The 15,915-nt window shown below is 29.2% G+C and overlaps 1 protein-coding gene across 1 annotated transcript in view; it reads left to right on the forward strand.

Annotated features, from left to right (window-relative positions):
• Window positions 1-3,992: 3,992 nt before the first annotated feature.
• path (solute carrier family 36 member pathetic) overlaps window positions 3,993-15,915 on the forward strand; it is a 38,532-nt gene continuing 26,609 nt past the window's right edge. The window contains exon 1 of the mRNA XM_070110982.1: window positions 3,993-4,418. The gene's annotated coding sequence lies outside the window, so the exon portion shown is untranslated. The remainder of the gene's footprint in view (window positions 4,419-15,915) is intronic.

A 15,915-nucleotide genomic window follows, 5' to 3' on the forward strand; every position in this document is an offset into this window, starting at 1 on the left:
TATGAAGGCAATATGACGATTTTCAAAATGAATCAACGAATATTAAAGTTCGTCAAATATTGTAAATACAATTATTTTTATATATTTATTAAATAAAATGTCTCTTCAAACAAATTCAATAATAATATGTTTTTGGTTTACTGATTTGTGCACACATTCATAAAAAGCGCCTTGTGCATGCTTGAGCACATATCTACATATATATGTGCATATGTTTGCACACACGTATGTATGTGAAAGCGGATATTGTAATTAGAACTGTATTTGACATTTGTGTGTGAATATTTGTAGAAAGTCATATGTCAAGCTATTTATATATGTACTTGTATGTATAAAGTTTATTAACTCACTGATGAAATATGAATTTATAGAAATAGCAAGTCATCGTGACCTCTTCGAAATTCATTAAGGAGTAATAAGTGAGGTGTTGTGAAATAAGAAAGGCACATATACACACACACCAACGTAAATTAAGAGAGGTTTAAAGCGAGTGTGATATTATGGCAAGGTGAGAGCACTTAACATGGCACACTACCGCATTAACATATTATATCTATGTACAGCGTATGTTAACTTTGTTAACAGCGCAAAATCAATTTCAAATGATTTGTTGTTGTTGCCATGTATGCTATCTAGTTCTAGTGGGTCATTATCTATTATTGTTTGATTTGAATTGTTTGCATGTGTGTATGTATGTATGCTTGATGACTTGTCCTCACCGAAAATGGAGGGAACTATGACCAAACTTGTTTACATTTCAAACACACACATACACAATACTTATAACCATATGTGTGTGTGTGTGAATTTGCACTTGATTTTAAATAAAATTTGACACTCGCATTGAACGTATAGTTATTTCGTGTCATTTGCTTTTATTTATCTTCATGTTCACGTTTCTTTTATCTTTTTGTTGTTGCATTTTTTAAATGTTTTTGTTTTGGTTTTTTTTCTTTCGTATACTTCTCAATTTGCAAAATTGCAATTCATTTTAAAAATTTCATCATCGACCACACCACGTGCACACGTTACCAATATCTAAAAGAGTACCGTGAGCATAAACTGAGTATGACTCTGTTTTGTTGTTGCTTGGATATAGCTCTTTTCATTTATGGTGGTGTATGTAAGGAGCGCTAAAAGTACATAGTTTGCACCAGGATTAAGGATACCTGTTTGCTGACGTTAAAACGTGGCTGATTTCATCATGCTTTTAGGCTCCTTTTGGTTTTTGTTTTTTTTTTTTTTGATGACGCTCTCTTATAAAATATAACTGCAAAGTGCATTGTTTAGAAGGATATACATACATATGTAGATGTCCCTTTGAGACTTATTTTATTAGAAATTGTAAGCTATTAAATATTTTGAAAAATGTTTTTTATTTTATTTAAAAAAAATTTTTTTAAGGTAATGTTTTATTGCACGGTTTCGAAAAGTTACGTTAAGGTAACCTCAAAATTATAAGGCTGGATTTAAATGTTAAATTTATTTTAAAAAAAAATGTTTAGCAATTTTAAAAACTCCAGTTCGAAATTTAATTCGAAATTGAAAACATAGGTATATATATACCCAGAAATCAGTAAATTTTTGAAAAATTGGAATTTTCCCTGGACTTTCAAATTAATTTTAATAAAAAGTTTTGTTTTTCAAACCTTAAAAACGTCATTACTCAATAAACGTTCAAATATATTCAAAATAGGAAACCTAACCTCAATAATTTCTTGCATAAATTGTTTGAGAATTCATGGTTTTGAGCATTATAAATTAAGTAAAGTAAATAATAAGTATTCAGCGTGGTTTTGGGCAATATTTTTTTGTTAGTAACGTTGCATATACTTAAGTTGATATCGAAGTTGTGGGACGAGTAATCGGAAAATTCTATAGGGGTTGCTAAATACGTGACTAACCAAGTGCGAACGCTTATTACCCAGTTTTGCATCTAAAGTATAGTGTAAATTTATTTTTATTTATACTCTTATTAATCATTAAAACTAAAAACGAGATATGTAAAACGTTGTAGTCAAAATAAAGTATTTGAGTAAGTTTTTATGATATTTGTAGGGATTCTGGAGCCATATTTCAGTCTTGTATATATGTGTGTGTAAAAAAAAATGCCACTTTTATAAGATCAGCCGATTAGTAATCACTTCACCTAATTATTTTAAGGCATTAGCAATGAATTGGCTTCAAATTTAATCAATTTTGTAATAAATATTCATACATAACCTATAACAAAATTGCCATCGGGGACAATTATTACCAACACAATTAATATTGATAATAACAATTACCATCTACTTACTAGTACATATTTGCTTCAAGTGTTGTTCCTTTAAATCGCTATTTCCGCTGCTAATAATTTCGCTCATTTCAGTATCACCTAATGACGTCACTGGTGGCTTTATGTTGCCACGAAGTGCAATATTTCTTAACAAAGGAGTGATAAAACTTCCTACAAGGCTTCTGTGAGTGGTCGCTCCTTTTGTAGAGTCATTTGCCCGCAAACAAGCGTTTGTTATATACTTACTCACTTTTAGCCGGTTGTGGCCACATGTTGCTAAGAGATTCCAATGGACGGTGCTTCATTTAACAGAAGAACAGAAAAAGTCTTTGTATTTGAAAATCGGAATGTATAGCATGTAGTCAAGAAATTAAATGCATACATATGTATGTACTATAAGTATACATAGGTAGGTAAATAAAATATTTAAAGTTAAAGGAAGGGATGCATGCACGCCCGCCCATCGAGAGAGAGTGAGAGACCTATTGATTTGCGTGAGAAACAAAAGCGAATTGGTAAAATATAATAGTGGTGCCACTTTGAGTTACTTTTTTTCCAGAAAACTTTTTCAAAATACCCAAAATGCGAAATAAACGTTTATTTTTGTGAGAAAAGGGAAAAACAATAAAAAATTAAAAAAAAATTTTATATTATATTATTTTTATGAGAAAAGTAAAAAAAAAATTTAACAAATTTTAACAAAGATGTTATAAATTTATATATATTTTTTAAAATTAATATTCGTTTTGGATTCATATATGTGTTGGAGAACACTTGAGGTGCGTGAATTGCAAAAAAAAAAAAATTTTAATATTTTAGGAAAATAATTTTTTTTAGGAAAATATTTTTCTGTGAGAAAAGTGAAAGAAACATTATAATTATTTTTAGATTTTACAAGAGTACTTTTTAGTCTTAATGTTGTTAGAGCACACGTAATGCGTGTAATAAAAATAGTATTAAAAATTAATATATTTATTTTAGTAATTATTTGTTTAATTGTTTTAATAATTATTAAGGCTTAAAAATATATCATCATATCACTTTATAAATGATATTATTTTTAAATTTATGAATTTTTAGAAGAATTTAATTTTTTTTTCTAAATATTTTTTTATTTTATTGCAAGTATTTTATTTTTTATATATTAATTTTGCATATTTTTCTTTATTAAAAATTTATAAGCAGCTAGCTAGAACTTAAAAAATAGTTAATTAAATTAGTCTTAATAAGTTATCACAAACATTCCTGTGCTCTGACATAATATTTGATTTTAAAAAATATATCTAGCTAGCTGCTTACAAATTTTTAATAAAGAAAAACATTCAAAACTATAAAATAAAAAATAAAATTTTTGCAATAAAATAAGAAACTTTTGGAAAAAAATCTAAATTCTTGCTAAAATCTTATCTATATCATAACGCAGTGTTTTATCTGATTACTTTTTGAGTTCAAGCAAGTCCTATACACAATATGATTCAAAATAAAATTTTTTTAAAAAATGTAAAAGAAAGTTATTAAAAAAAAAAATAGACAAAAAATTTAGATAAGTTTTGAATGTCTATAAAACAAATAAAAATTAAATTCTTGCGAAAAATTCAAAATTCTTTCATCACATCACAAATATCACAGCGCAATGGCAACGTTGTATTAAAAACCAACATTCTGTGCTGGCGCGTATTTAAGTGCTATATTTTAGCGCGTCTTGCTCAGTTGCTGATAGTTTTTCATAGAAATCATAACGTGTGCGATATTCGTGCGGTGCTCGTTTCAAAATTTATCGCACTTTATTACTAAAACTGTAAAATTATTTTTGGTTTCTAGAAATTTTAGAATTTCAACAAATATAGAATAAGTATTCTAGTGTTCTCGAAACAATTTTTATCATTAAGCGGTGTCCTATGAAGTTTTAGTAGTGCATTTCTTCAAGAAAAAATAAAAAAAGTGCAACGAAATTTTTTTTAATTCTCCACGTGTGGAACACAACAGCGCTAGTTAACAAGGCAGAAAGTGAATTTTTTGACATACTTGTAGTCCTTCCAATAAAAAAGGCAAAAAATAACGGCGAAGTTAACACATGTACACAAATCCACGTATCCGGCTGTGAAAAGGCAACGCTGCATATATACAAACATATTTAAATGTAAGTTGAATGCTACATTATATAAATACGGGCACGAATGTGGCGCTTTTGTGAAAAAGACAAATCATAAAAGTCGCATCTCGGTGCCATAGAGGCATTGACTTTTGCCCCGATGGTGTTTGCATGCGCGAAACTTACAATAAGAGTGTGCTATATGGTTTAACAAAATGCAAGAATTGAAGAATTGTACAAAAATAACTGAAAAGAATGTTAACAAAAGTCTCGATTTCAATGATAATGGCAGCTAATGTCATTTAAATTGTGTTACACACTTTTGCTTTAGCGTGAGAGTTTTGCTGGCGTATTGTAGTTAACTGGAGGGATACATACAAATGTGTGTATGTGCGTGTGTTTGTACCCAAATTCAGGCTCATCCTAGGCCAACGAACAGGGTATTATGTGTATATAAGTACCGTGCGAGAAATTTTTTAAATTTGTGCAAGAAAATTTAAATTAAAAGAAGAAAAAGTCAACGCAGTTGACAGTACTTTTTTAAAATGAGAAAACAATTTAAATTATAGTGTTATTATATATTTTATTAGTAAGTACTCAAAAATCGTTAAATTTAAAAATTTTTTTTTATGAAATCTTGCGCAGCATTTTCAAATGAAATTTTAATCTTATATATTAAGAAAACATTCAAAATTGTAGTTTATTTTATTATAATGTATTCAAAATTCGTAATAAAAATATATTGATAAAATCATGATTTTTCTTTTCGATTTATTTTCAACAATTATTTCATGACTTTTTTTTTTTAATTAATTTAACATAATAATATTTTATTTTTCACATTATAATAAATATTTATTTTAAAATTGGTTCTAAAATAAAAAATATCCACTAACTTTTTTCATTTTCACATTTCATTTTGATTTTGCTGAGAAAGCTCTTCGTACAAGCTCTTATCTTCTCTTTCTTAATAACAAACTTGTTTTAAATTCAATAGAAAATGCTGATAACCAAAAAAGCCAAATTAACATTGAATTACGCATCTGATTATGACCTCAAATTCAGCAAGTTTATATGAGATTACAGGAAAGTAATAAATAATTTATTCGAAGTTTTAATAAAAGTTTTGAAAATGAAATATTTATAAAAAATCTTTATGAATAAAGTCTTAAAGTAACAAATTTTCGCTTCAAGTCGCTTTGAAATATCGCATAGCGGCTAAATGTATGGTATTCAAGTAAGCATATTTTATAATTACAAATGCTGATTATTTTATAATTACAAAAATCTGTTAGCGCTTCAACGAAAATTTTTCAACTTTTGAACTGTTAGTTTTTCGGACCAATTTGGGTCCTGCCGGGTATAAACAAATCAACTGCAATGATCTCTCATGCTGCTGTGCTGTTGTCACCTTCGACTTCGAGAGCTAAAACACACATTTTTAAATAACCATATGCTGGCCGAATTGCTGACACATATACATGCATATGTATGCACTGCCATTTTGTTTGCATATATTTTATTTTTAATGCGTCACTTTATGGTTATTTGGTCTAAAAAAAATTTCGAAAGAAATTAGAACAGTGTGACGTGCGAATTTGTTTTATTTTTTGCCTTTTTGTGGTTTTGCTTTTGCTGCATTTTTTTGCGTTTGAAACTAGTGTTATTATTCATTATAATGTTTGTTTCTTTTAATTTTAGTTTTTTGTGGTTGTTTTGTTTTTTTGTTTGTATTTTTAAAAGCTTAATTTTAATCTTATTTGTCATTTTATATGATTGAATTTATAAACTATGGTTGACATAGTCCATATACCATATTGTATATTGTATATTTATAGTTTATAAAATTTTTTAGTTTTTATTCTGTTTTTTAGTTTTTTACTTGCATATTTAATTAATATAAACAAAGAAATACTTAAATATAATTTATTAATTTCTTGTTGTTATATTTTAAATTAAAATTATGAAATTGTGTTTTTTACTCTTTACTTACTTAAAATTAGTTACAATTAAAATTATTAAAATAAAAATATTATTTCAATTTATTTGTGTTTTTTTTTCAGTTAGACATTTTTATTTAATTTTTTCCATCAAACCTTTAACAACAGCTGGGCTTAAGCAAAGGCAGGTGATTTTTGTCAAAGACGAAGAGGCGCAAATATTATATTATGTACACACACATACACACGCACATGCATGCGTGTATTTGACGTCAGCGCTTGTAAATATAAACAGTTGAATCTAATTTGTCGACTGTCAGTCAGTGGTGGGTGGTTTACAGGCATACATACATACATACATACAAAGACACACACATATACAGACAGTTAGTTATTTATTGCGAGCATATATCTATATATACATATATGCATATCAGTATCAAATTTTAAAACTTACATTTGAAGGGCACACGCTTCGCCGTCATCGTCGAAATTGGCAAAAAGTAATTAATATCGCAATCATCAGCGCCGTATTATCAATATGCTACGTTGGCAATGAGATTCGCCTTAACGTGGCCGCAACTTAAACGTGAAATGCAATTATATTTACGGCTCTACATACATATGTGTTTGTATGTACAATACGTATGTATGTAGATATATATATGTGAGCAACTCGTGCCCTGCCCATTATGAGTGTATGTAAACAATGTAGTAGGCATTGTATTTGTTGTTGTTTTTCTTGTTTTGTTGCTCTTGTATAACCTACTGAGCTGAGCTGTCGTATAACAGCCAGGTTGTTGTATACATATATATACAAATGGGTGAACATACATACATACATATGTACACTGAGTGACACCTGTACATTTTCTTGTTTGATTTATACATACATTCTTCTGCATTTTCTTTTTGCCATTTCTCGTTCAATTTTCTTGTATTTACAAATGTTCTAAAAATAAGCAGAAGATAAATACGCGTATACTATACACATGCATGCATATTTGCATACAAGTATATGTCAAGTACTGCACCCAGAGATATTGGCGGCCCTTATACATACATATGTACATATGTACATACATACATTTTTATTGTTGTTGTTTACAAGATATGCAAACAGAAATTGAACATCAACAACGCATAATTATATTTAAAATGGTCTTGAAAATATCCAATGACCTAATTTTGTTTCTATATTGAATCTTAAAAAATTGCATGCGAAAAATAAAATTGACTGGAGCATAATTTTGGTTAGAATTCTAGTTTGTTTTACTTTAAAAAAAATTTCAAAAATTAACAGACAAAATTTTGTGTTAAAACTCAATTTCTGAAAAAAATCGCGAATAGAATGGCATTTTGAGTTATTTATTCTATAGAAAATTGTCTCAAAAATAATTTTTAAAAACTCACATGCGATAAATAAACTTTGTAAGAGCGGAATTTAGGTTAATCGCAGTTAGTTGTGGATATCTTTAAAAAATCTCAAAAATAGCAATAAAAAAATTATCGCATGCAATAAATAAAATTGACGACTGGGTTTTCGGATGGTATTCTGAATTATCTTTAAATAAATATCTTAATAAAATTGCCTCGAAATTAATTTTAAATATGATAAATAAAATTTCAGCAGCTAATATTCGAAATTAGCTTTTCCGTAAACAATTTTTTTCAAAAAACATTTTCAATAGTTGCATATGATAAAAAAGCAATTATAATCGATTTTCACAGTGAGCTTAAGATATCTTTAAAAAGTCTTCAAAAAAATGTTGCATGCAATAAATTTAAAATTTAAAGAAATGGGATTTTGGATGATATGTACATATATACATATATGCTGACTTAGCTTTAAATATCTATAGTAAATAAAAATTGTTTCAAAATAAATTATAAATGCGATAAATAAAATTTGCAGAAGCGAAATATCGGTTAATATTTGTCGTTTTCATTGAACATCTTTAAAACGAAATCTATAGCAAAATCTATAACAGTAATATAAAGGATGTAATCTTTGAAAAATTGCTGCCTAAATTAAAAAAAATATATATGTAAAATTACCTCTCGTAACAAAAAAAAAACATAAAAATGTTCTTGAAATATTTATATTAAGTCAGGTCAGTTATGCCTAGCTGAGCTAAAGTGGCGCGCTTAGAGTAGGGGCACCATTCCCAATGAAGAACTAATTAAATGCATACAACTAGTTACGAAGTACAAAAATGCATTTTATTTGCTGTTTTTGTTTTCTACTTTTTTTTTGCCTAACCCACCAGTTCCGATAAGCTCGCTACTAATTGATTCCAATATGAATAAAATGAATTATTAATACGCAGTAAATTTATCGCATTTCAACGATTTAGTATTGTATAGTACATGGTCTTTGTTCAGCTATTGTTTTTATATTGAAGCTACATAAATGTGCATTTTTTGTCAAATCATGCATAGCACAAATTCATATTTATCTTTTATTTATGTGTATTGATTTTCTCTTAACTAGAATTAGCGCGAATATTTTACTTAGTTTGACCCACGCGATGCAAAATTGTGTGGGATGGCAAAATATGCAAGTACAGTAGGTGCATGCTTAGATGAACTTATACAGTTAAATGAGAATTAAGGGCTTATTAATGGCATGCGAGATAAAATTTTGTAAGTACTGTAAGTGCACGGTTAGTTGTACTAAATCAAATTAAACAAATCGTGTACTTAGTAAGCCATAGCACAAAGCGACTGACTTATTTCGTTAAATTTTTAGTCGAGAATGGCAAAATTAGCAAGTACAGTAGGTACACGATTAGTCGCTCAATGCCAAATAATACAGATCAGGTTCCTATTAAGCTATAGTACCTTAAAAATCATTATATTGTTTATGGTTTCATACTAAAAACGCATAAAAATTCGATTTATATATTTCTCAAAACATTATAACAACAAATAAGTTGCGAATCGAACAAGCAACTAGCATAAAGCTAATCTAGAGATAAAATAAAAAAGACTATGTTTTCTGCTGCACTGGAATTTAACTGTATTCCGCCTTGCGCATGTAATTTTTTTGACAAGATTGCAGCGCTCAAATATTACAGACAGAGACATCTTCTTTTGGATGTAATAAATTTTTGAAAAATATTTACAAAACGTTATATTAGCTTGTGATTTGTAGTTGTTTTAAATTTAAAAAAATTTCGAAATTAAATTTCTAGTTTCTAAAAATGCCTTTATAATTATTTTTTTTAGAAAATAAATTTTTTTAAATGATTTAAATTATAGTTTGACTCAAATAACAGTTTTTTGCGTATTACATTGCTATTATAAATTATTAATCGTACATATTAACGCGAACCTATTGTATTAGTTGGGATAAAAATTTGCATTAGTCGATATTAGTTATTTGATAATTATATGGGCGGCAAATTTATATGCACAAGCTTAGGATGACGAATGAAAATCCGAAGGGAAGTTGATATATGGTAAATATTTACATATAATATAAATATACAAACATACATGTGCACATGTGTATGAACCAGAAGTGACAAAACGTGTAGGCAGTTGTTGAAAATAAAACACAGATAATCCGATAGCTTTTAACGGTACATCGCGACTTATGAACTTATTGCATTCATACATAAAACATTCGCTCATCCTACACGTGTCTTTGCTATATGAAGACATACATACATGTATGTATATGTATATATTATATTATAACGTTATAAGACCTTGAAAGCGTGGGCTTGGGGCAGCTATTTGTTGACGCTTGTCGACAATTAGACGAGTTAGCTGAACGACTGTGAGTCCTGCCTTCTAGAAAAATATTTTCGACTACATACCTACAAAAACATATACATACATATATGTATTTCGTAGATAAACAGTCAAAGCGTCGCCACAAAAGTGTTTGTATGTGTGTGAGTTTTTGAAAATAGCACGCGAAAGTTAGGTTATGCGTCACAAACTTTGCAGAAATTTGTGCGCAAATTTCAGATAACTCATCTATTATATATATATACAATATATATGTGAATGTATCTTATAGCTATGCATTTCAAAGCGCGAAAAATGTGTTCTTTGTACATAAAGTTGTACTTTCTTACAAAAACAATAAATTTTTGTCAAATGTGTCAAAAGCGATTGTTACGTTAATTTACATATGCCTGTCGCGCTAACCTCACTTTCGGCCGGTGCAAATATGTTATGTGCTGACTGCATTAATGCGCGCTAATGCAGATGTGAAAATTCGCATAGGTGTACTTTTTTCAGATCACACCTTATACTCTAATATTTTCCGAGGTGGGAATTGCACACATACACATGCTCGTACATACAGCATACATGACGTTTTTACAAATTTTCATATTACAATGATTTTCTTTGTTAACTGTAGTCAATCGTATGACATTATGCACAAATACGCACATACATTTATAGAAATCTAGTTATTTGCGAATTCTAATCATCCAAAGACATATGGAGCGAAAAATATTTATTTTTGCTTAGCCCTGAGGGTAATATTTTTGGAAAAAATTTTTTTTTAACATCTAGAGGCGGCCTACTCACTTTTAAAGTAAATTTCGAGTTAAAAGCTGTGGAGAGTCCTCTTTGTGGCCAATTAAAAGTTATCAACTTAAAAAAAATTTTTGTGGTCATTATTGGAGTTTCAAAAAAAGTCTTAAACGACAACATGCTTTAATTGAGCGTTAAAATAAATTTTGAGTCAAAAGCCGTCAAATTCGGTAGTTTTTATATAAATGTAAAGAGTTTAAAACAAAAAAAAAATTTTTTTTGTTCAAAAAAAATTTTGATTGAAATTTACTTTAAAACTGAGCCGCCTCTAGATGTCCATAAAAATTTTTTTTTTTCCAAAAATTTTCGTTTTTTATAATCTACAAATTTTACCCTCAGGCTAAGCAAAAAATAATAATTTATTTTTCTCTCCACCCTAATGTACATACTTACACATATAGACCTACCTATAGACATTGGACATATAGGCGTGTAGTACGCATTGTCATGTTCTATAATACCAATAACGTCATCATATTGGCCATGATTCATTATTTGATATCTTATCTCACCACTCTACTAATGATAGTAATAAACCTTGTAGGCTAAATACGTAATATTCACTGATTTATGTGCTCGATCATTGCGAAGCGCATGTATCGGATTGGTGATAAGGTCATATAAATTTTTCTCTGTTTTAGAAAATAACAATTTATGCGCTATATACTCTATATATTCGCACGAAATATAGAAAACAAGCAATACAATTTCAATTCGATAACAAAAATCAGCAAAGCCTTGATGATTTATCGCCCCCAATCCCCAAAAAATCTATGCTTATCAGTTAGAAGGTGCCACGTTTATATACCGATGTTAATATTGCGATTGCAAGAGAAAGAAAAACAGTGGCGAAGGTATCTCATCTTACTAAAAAAGGTTTCCATACAAAAACTTGATTTTGATCGTTCGATCGGTTATTCCCACAAATGAGCAGCTTCTTGGGGAGAAAAGAACGTGTGCAAAATGTCAGAGAGTTTCCGTCTGGCTTCGTGACAAATTTAATGTATATATGTACCCTGTTTAGGATATAATTATGGATTTAATAACCTGACATAAGCCTTTCAAACATAAAACATATCAAGAATTCATTACTTGTTAAGCCTAAAGCTATGCTAAGTTAGTCATTTCATGTACCATATAAATAAACTATACATACAATAATACAAACAACACTCCCGAGTATTGATTAATTATATTATGCAGCCTATGATAGCTTTAACATATTATGTTTATCCTAATTATGAATTTCAAAATATGGGATTTTTTGCGGATTTTTTCAAGACCCATGATATCAAAGGATACACCGAGCGATATATGGGAAACACGATTTTTAGAAAAATCATCGCAATATTCTTCACAATAATTTCATGATACTTTTTTTATAAACTGCAGCTCAACAGAAGTGCCACGCCCATTTAAAATATAATTGTCATATAGCGAATATCACTAGCTTTAAAATAACATATTACTCATTTAATTTGGTTAAGTGTGTGAGCGGGAAAAGGGAGAAAACCCTTTGAATAAATAATGTACAGTGGAATAACAATGCCACTAACATTTTTTGCACACGCTGATCATTAAGAGCATTATTATTAGCACAAGCACACGTGCAGCTATTTTACATAATCTAAAGGTCGAAAAGACATTCGAAATTGTAAACTAAATATATCGTATGCATTTTTGAAAATCCTCTATGCAAAAATTTTTACTGCAACCACATAAATAAAATATGTATGAAAATTTAAACAAAATATGTCAAGAATAATATATTATATATCTTGTAAACATGTGCAAATGTTTAGTATATACTTTATACTACATATTTGTCGTGTTATTATTATTTCAGGCACACAAAAGTTTGTTTTTCTCATTATTTGTCCAACTCATTTGCACATTTCTTTCAGAGAGCTCTTATATTCGCATGGCATGCCATATGCCAAAAGCAATGCATAAGTAAATTAGCCTCGTGAAAGCGTGCTAAAAATATTTTGATTTACAATACAAAAAATATGTGTTTGCTTTTGTTAGCTCGTGCATATTACTTTTGAGCTTTGAACTTGGATAAATATTATAAATAACCAACCAAGCATTTATCTATAGCTTTCATCGATGTCCCAAGACTTGGCGAGTGGCAAATCGAACAAGCAACTGGCATAAATCGAATTGCAATGAAAAAGGTGGATATTATTCGACTACAATGCGGTTGTCTTTCTGTTGTATTATAGCCAACTGAATAAATTTGTTTTAGCTTTTATGCAAAGCTTTTGAAAAGAGAACAAAGCTCAAACTTAACAAGTGCCGGATTGGAAAAGGTTATTGTTTATTGACAGTTTGCTTGGAATTTTGTGCTTCCAATAAAATCACGGTTAAGGAAAATGTTGCAGAAGTGCTTTGGAGAGTCTACTCTTTCACGAACACAAGTATTTGAGTGGTATAAAGCTTTCACTGAAAGTTGTGAAGTCATTGAAAACTTGCCTCATGCGAGTCGTCTACCCACCATTGTTAATGACGATAACATCAAAAAAATTAACAGTGCTTGAAAATCGTCGTGTTGGAGGATCTCAAAATCTTTTATGGATCGACTCAGCACATTTTGGATATGAAGCGTGGCAAAGCTAGACTCGTACCAAAAGACTTACATAAATGCGCCGTCATATTCGCGCATGATTTTGACTGAGTTTTTAGTCAAACACGAAACGAGAGTCATAGTTTAGCTGCTTATGCTTTCATCAGCCACTCACCCACATTGCGCTCACGTTTTTCTCGACTTTTGTTTCTACTTTAAAAATAAGTTTAGAAAAATGTGTTCGTATACATAAATACATACATACATATAACTAAGTATGTAGATTTTTAATTTTTTATGTCTGCAATAGCGCATGCATGACAAATTTTCAAATAAGTATTGTATTATGTCTTAAAGTGGCACAACTCTCTCAAATATAGGCACATACAGTTATACATATTTCTTTTCGAAAAAATGACGAAATTTCAAACACATTTCTATCAGCGTTCGCTGTGCTTCAGTTTTCATTCAAAGTTGGCAATTTTTTTTTATTGTTAAACAAACACGTGTTTGTATTTCCAAGTAAACTATTTTATCAGCATGTAAAAAATGTTGCTAGCTATGTTTACAGCGACAAATTTCTTTGAAATTCGCAAATTAAAGAAAAAAAAACAACAGAAATTCACAAAATGTTACCACAATACGATAAGAAACGAAGAACCTTCAAGGCACATAACCACATTTTTGCAAAGCTTTTGGGGGGAAAACCAACTATTTATATGTAGAGCTGATTATAAATGAATGTATTTATAAAATTAAATGTTAAAAAGTTCATTAATAATGATTTTTGTTAAACTAAGGAAATTCTGAATTATTAATATTTTTATGAAATTTGTACACATATATACTCTCACATATACATATGTATATAAAATTACTCACTTACATACATATATAAATAAATATTACAATTTGTTTAATTATTAATTTTACAAAATTACTAAACTATTATGTGGCTAATATATGCATTACACATACAAATTGCATACCAACACACACATACACATACACCCATAAAAATAAAATTGTATAGCGTTTACACAATTTGTAAAATGTAATTTTCCACATCTGCATAGTCTCGCTATTTGAACAGCTGAAATTCATATTTGGAAAATTATTTTTCAATTATTTTTGCTTTCATAATCTTAAAAATATTTGTATGAAATGCTGTGTTATCGGCCGCCAGTTGAAAATTTTCATTGCAACTTACAAGAATAAAGAAACTATTAATAATTATTTGTTATGTTTATTGGCGTCTAGTCCAGAATTGTTTTCAGCTTTGAAAAATTAAAATTAATTGAACTAATATTTTCATACACGTCAGCTAATTACGGGAAAAATAAATAAATAATGGAAAATATGGTGGCTGTATATTACAAGAACATCGCATGACTTGCACCATTTTTGAAAAATGTTTCGTTTTTTTTAGATATTTCTGCTTGGAATATATTTTAAAGGCGTTTATGAATTTTTCTATTAAATACAATACACATAAATTAATTAATTTGATAAGTTGTCTACTGCATTAGTTTGCAAATTTTATAAACTTTATATGACAAGGTGATTTAACAAACTTTTGGACATATACCATAGCAATAGTACAGCATACCAATTATGCCCTTCGCAGATGCATTTATTATAGCATAAAAGGGTATAAAAAGAGTTTTATCTTGATTTTCATATACGGTACTATAGTGGTCCCGTCTGTATGATATATTCGGAGTTTGTAACCTTGCCTTGGACAATAATGTATGATATTGTGAAGATATCTTGTCATCTCAAAATTGACTAACGGACATAGCTCAATCAACTCAGCTCGACATGCTTATAAATTTATTTTTTATATATGAATATACTCTATAGGATCTCCGACGCTACCTTCTGGGTGTTAGAAACCTTGTAGCATACATTTCAGGTTATACCTAAATAGCCTGACATTGACAAATCGAATGACCTAGGCGGCCAATTGGCAAAAACAATAAAATTATGGGTATGATTTGTTGCACCATTTGGCTGAAAACATTTATCATTTAGACAATTGATATTGTCGTGGGCAACCAAAATGTCGCGAGTCATTTCCTTATAGCGTTCAGTATTGTTGGACACTTTGGTAAAATCTTGAGTTCTCGAATTCTTAGTTTTTGAATAATTTTGAATAATAGCTTTTGAAGATGCTCAGATAGTCATAAAAAGTTAAATTAATAATATTGTAGTTGTTCTTCAAGTAAGCAAATAGTCTTAATAATATATTCAAATATTTCTGAAAACAAAGCTATAAGATAGCTCGGGGAGTCATCATACATAATATGGTAGCGGTTGTCTCAGACTTTTCTATGTCTATGCGGTCTACTATATTACGAAGTGTATGGATGGTATCTCTTTTTGGATTCGATGAGGTTAGATAATGGCTGCAGTGATGATGATGCCTGTCTCCTGATGATTTTTTTCGTCAATGATCGTGAGTTTGTGGAACGATTGT

This window comes from Bactrocera oleae, chromosome 6, assembly GCF_042242935.1.
Source record: "Bactrocera oleae isolate idBacOlea1 chromosome 6, idBacOlea1, whole genome shotgun sequence".
NCBI lineage: Eukaryota > Metazoa > Arthropoda > Insecta > Diptera > Tephritidae > Bactrocera > Bactrocera oleae.